This window comes from Mustela putorius, unplaced genomic scaffold, assembly GCF_011764305.1.
Source record: "Mustela putorius furo isolate JIRA1106 unplaced genomic scaffold, ASM1176430v1.1 tig00004033_pilon_pilon_pilon, whole genome shotgun sequence".
In the NCBI taxonomy this organism is placed as follows: domain Eukaryota; kingdom Metazoa; phylum Chordata; class Mammalia; order Carnivora; family Mustelidae; genus Mustela; species Mustela putorius.
In genome coordinates, this window is record NW_025422169.1 from 5,105,569 (window position 1) to 5,111,064 (window position 5,496).

Genomic DNA, 5,496 nt, shown 5'->3' on the forward strand with positions numbered 1-5,496 from the left:
TAAGAAACAAAGGAAGTATGAGAAAAAGTGCTAACTTACACTTTCATGTAAACTCCATATCATAATTCACTTTATTTTCCAACTCAAAAAAGAAAAGACATAAAAATAATGTTGTTCAGACTGTTTCAGTCATTGATAGTATGTATATACTAAATATGAAAAAAAAAAACCCTTTTTATAAGAAATTGGGAACTATTTTAAAATGAAGAAAGTGGCCCAGGAACCAATGTCAGAATTGGTATTATTTTGTGCAGAATTTTTTATTATTGATATACAATGTCACGTTAGTTTCAGGTGTCCAATATAGTGATTTGACTATTCTATATGCTACTCAATGCTCATCATGATAAGTGTAGTCACCATATGTCACAATATAATGTTATTATAATATTTACGACCATATTCCCTATGCTGTACTTTTCATCCCTGTGACTTATTTATTTTAAAATGGGAAGTTCGTACCTCTTAATCCCCTTTACCTGTTTCAGTTTTAAGTGCAATAACTACATTTGCCATTAATGTATCATTTATAAAATTTTGGAAGGGCATGTGATGTAATCATAAGACTAACGAATCACTGACCTCTAGTTCTGAAACCAATAATACATTATATGTTAATTAATTGAATTTAAATTAAGAAAAAGAGAAACAAATAGGAGTACGTGGGAAATCATGTGACTCTTGATCTTGGGGTCGTGAGTTTGGGCCCCACATTAGATGATGCAATCACTTACAGATAAATAAACTTTAAAAATTTGGAACCATTTGAATAATTACTGATGCACAAGTAGTTAATTAGATAAAGTACACACTTCAAGTAAGATTAGTCTAAATTGGTGGTGTGATTCCCTTCTAAAGAAAATGGAATCATCCTCAATTTATAAGTGTTAAGAGTTAATACTTAAAACCGAAAGGATGGATAGGTTATTGAAAATTCAAATAAATGACCTTTAGAAGGACATGTTTTCTTATAGCTTGCATTTAATGATTGCAGTGAACCAATGAAAATGCAGCTTACATAGTCATAAAGTAATGTATTTAATGAGAGAAATAAATTATATTCCTTGATCATCTTGATACCATTCATTAAAAAATAGTGCACTTCTGTTCTAAGATGCTTAGAAGCATTTATACAAATTTGAAACAGGGTTTCTTCATATACTTAGTTTTCGAGGAGGGGCCATTCACTTTACCTATGTAAATTTGACTCTAAATTATAAAGAGCTTAACCTGATTAAAGTAAGTCTTACCTCAGAAACACCTGGAATTTAAGAAGGCGAGATTCTACACATTGTCATCTGTAGAATAATTATTTGTATTACTGAGGAATTTGTGCACTTCAATTTTATGAGAGGATTTAATTATTTTCAGCTCTAGAAAATCTTCTAAGAAGCTCTTTATTAAAAAAAGATTAATACATGAACTGAAATGTTCACTCTAAAAATTCAAAGTACAAAACTTTTAAATTCATGTAATAATGCTGACACCCAAAGAAAAATATAACATTATACATATTAAAAGTATAATAAAAATTGAATGATGAGATAAATCTATTCATAAAATTATAGTGCTCACTTACAACTGCCTCTTTAGGAAGTAAATTTATGTCACAATATAAGTCCCTTGGCCCTGGACCATTCCTCTGAAATTCCACCAGCAAAAATACATATATTTGGCTGTGGTAGGTTTTAAAAAAAAAAATCTTTTGTTCCAAAAAGGTCTTAAATTGTACAAAAATGCAAAAGATAGCATAATGAAACAGTCTCTTTGTTCTTTGCTAGCTCTGGTCATCTTAGCAGGCATTGCCTGAGTACTGTAGGATATAGAGAGAGAATTGCCTGATAGAATTTCCAGTCTTCAAGGGTTACTTAATAAAATTATTCTGACAAGGATTAATACATATTCATTATTAATAATCATGACAAAATCAAAGGTAGAAGAAAATCACGTCCCAACTAATCAGTGCTGGAGGGTTGGTCGTGAGTGGTATCAATTGGAGACAGCACCAGGTGTAATACCTTACACACTCACATCTTTGACTGTTCTGAACCAGGCTGGGGACAAGACACAAGGGTCAAAACAGAGAATATTCATATGTGGCAAGTCTGCTTCAACTTTGGTCCTTCCGTTGGAGAGCCTGCAACCGCAGGGGCATGGCATGGGCTAGGAGTGGGCCCTATCCCCAGGAGGAAGTTCTTGCTGCTACCAGGGGAAGAAGGTGGTGTGGGCAAGCAAAAATCAAGGTGTGCCTCACAAGGGGTAGGTCATGCATAAAGAGCAACTTGTGATAAGTATTGGACAAGTCTGTCTTTGTCAGGTTATGCATGGAATGACTTTATGACATATAAAGCAAAGAGTACAAACTTCAACCATTTGTCTTTTCATGTAACAGGTATTCACTGTGTGTCTACACACACTACAGTGCTGAACAAGATAGATGTTCTTCCTTGCTCCTAAAGGTCCATATCCCAAATGGGCTTCATGTAAGAGACAAGTGAAATAAATGAAAATCCTGTGTTGTAGTTGCTAAAGAGTAAACAAATCAGGTGCTATATGGTTTCGTGTGAGAGTACAGAAAGGACCACCACATTGGACAAATTCATGGGACACTAGGACATAGGATATCGTGTTTTCTCATCTCATATTCAAATAGTACTTTCTACAGTGGCTCAGTGTGATCACCACGTATGTGCCTTCTCAAGAAATGACATCTCCACTGGGACCCAGAGATAAATGCAGTTGGTCAGCAAAAGGTTCTGAGAAGAAGGTTGGTCAGGAGAGAAAGGTGGCGAGAAAAGAGGGGTTGGGATTATGCCTGAGGAAATACCAGAAACTTAAGTTAGAAAGATGAAATGACAGGAGATGGGACAGAAACAGAGATCAGAGCACATGGATTTTCTAGAAGATAGTAAGAGATTGGGCTTGATTCTAAAAGTGAGGGGAAACCATCGGAGGCATCTCAGCAGCAACTCAGATGTTTTTAAAGTGTAGGGTATGAATTTAGGTTCTGGAATGATCTAGGAGGTCAGCAATTTTCACCTAAGGTGAGAAGAGAAGCTAGAAGGAAGGACTAGAGGTCTCAGGACTTCTGGGTTGTTTAGATGAAGGAGATGGATAGAGACAAGGCAAGGGTCAAAGATAAAGCCCAAGTTTCTCACCGCACAAACTATGTGGATGGTGGTACCACTTGCTCTCTGTAGGGGGAGCAAGACGGAGGGGTATGCTTTTGCATGCACAGAATTTGAGGCTCTCAGAAGTTGGGTCCAGACTAGTATCTAGCACTTAGAATTGCGATGGTGGCTTTCAAGACAGTGCTCTGCATTTGCCATATCTGGGAAGTTTTTTGAAAATAATCAAGGGTGTCTATGCAGCCAGATGACCTCAAAAGTGGAAGAAAATGAGATTGAAAAAGGTAAGTTGATACAAGAATGGCTTACAAGCACTGGGTCAGATTTTGTTAATATTTAAGATGAACTTCCCCCTTCTAAGTTCAACTTTGTTCTGTATTTCCAGATTTCCTCACCACCTGCATAGTAGTGAAAGCTTCCAGTGAGTGATATTCAAAAGAGATACAGAAGGCAGAAGAAAAAGACCGTATTTTATGTTGTCAGCTCTAAACAAGATCATGGGTATTTCTGGAAAGGACCCAAGGTTTGGCCCTTGGCTTCAGGGTGGTATTGAGGATGACACACTCTGGGATGAAGCAACTGTGGTCCTTTGCTGTAGCTTCTCTGTGATTCCTGCATTTCTGGATTTCCTTTTGGTTTTGTTTGTTTGTTTGTGTTTGTTTTTGTTTTTAATGATCAAGCTTGCATTTAGTAAGAGCTCATCGGTTGCAGGAAAATATGCAAGATTTAGGCAAAAGGAATTAATTACTCATATCTGCTTTTAATATTTAGGTGTTGGTGAGCCAGTGGAAGAATCTGTTTGCAAGAGGGAGAACCGCAAGTTGATAGAAAGTCCCGGGACTGAGGTGATTTTTGGTTAATTGCAACTGTAAAGGAAGTCTCATGCAATGCAAGACACATTTTTATCTGTGGAGCTCTCTGGTTTTCAAGAGCATGAGAAAACAACATAGATGACTGGCTGATGAAATTGGTAAGAACGTGATTTGGGGCAAGCATGTTAATACATCAATATGACAGTATGAGAAAGGGGATTTTAAAAGATGTTATATTTGAATATTGGGCAGAAACCAGCAAAATGAAGTTTTACAAGTATATGATTTCTTTTTTTCTCCCAAGTATATATTTCTTTTCAGAGAATTTATTTTGTTACATAGTCTTCCCAATCCCAATCTGAACTCTCGGTCAATGCTCATTCTTGTCATTGTTTTACCAGTGATCTTTAGGAGAAATATTCACTGGTTTAACAGGCTCCTTGTCCCATTACCTAGTGTCTCGAGATGCCGGGGCATGCTCTCTTATATACTCCTTTTGTGTCCTCAGACAAGGGAGGATACTACAGCCTTAGTCTCAGTACTGAAATGCAGCTTAAGTGACACACCATCAATAATTTGCATAACGTTCATCCCACTTTTTGGAACCTCTTCTAAGGGAGTACGTTAAAATGTGGGAGACAAAAACATATGCATGACTGTGTTTTCCAAAACAAGCTATATAAAAAAATGAAATACTATAAACAACCAAAAATACATAGCAGATCCTCTGAAAGACACATTGTGCTCTTCTTTGAAATGGTGGCTATGAAGAAATGCAGCACTGTGCAAATGTTTATGCGATAATAGTAATAGCTTTTAGAGAATACAGATTTATATTTTTTCCTTAATTACATTCTATAAAATTTAAATTCTTAGGAAAAATACTGGAAGGAAATACCTAAAGTTATTAACCCAGTATTAGAATAGAATTGCAATGATTTTAAATTTTATTTTATCTAATATTACATATATATGTGCTTTTGCTTCTGTTTATATTGTAGTATTTTATTACATACATTGTATGGTACAGCTTGAACAACACTATCCTATGGAGCTCTGTAGGCAGAAAACCCCCTTCACCACACATTTTCTTTCTGTGCCCTGTCTTTATGCTATTACTCAATCTTGTGTATGCTTTTATGTATCTGCCAATTTTCACAATGAAATTTTAATTTCTCTTGAGGGCAAAATTTAGGTTTTATTTCCTAAGGCCATCCTTTTGCAGTGCTTTGCACAAAATGCGCCCTCCATAAATACTTGTTAAACCAATAAATTATGTGTCAAAACCATCCATTGGTGTAAATTTTTTGATTGAAAAACAACTATCCTCCTTAATGAAACATGCAGCATGTACTACATTTAAATTACCAGCCAGTTTCAATTTCAGGTCAGTCTGTTTAAAATGAAAAAAAAAAATTAAATCAATAAATCAATAAAGTAGAAAATGTGACCAGTCCATGGTAGTATAATATAGCGGTCATTTGTCCTGTGCAGAACCAATCAGACATTTTTAACAGACCCTTAAGGAATTTTTTATTTTAAAACCTTGAGGGAAA

General features: G+C 35.6%; 1 long non-coding RNA gene across 1 annotated transcript; it reads left to right on the plus strand.

Moving 5' to 3' along the window:
* The first annotated feature begins 3,270 nt into the window (after positions 1-3,270).
* Positions 3,271-5,222, plus strand: LOC106006390. The gene is made up of 3 exons (XR_001180416.2): positions 3,271-3,412; positions 3,514-3,651; positions 3,900-5,222. It is a non-coding gene; the product is annotated as an uncharacterized LOC106006390 (long non-coding RNA).
* Positions 5,223-5,496: the final 274 nt, after the last annotated feature.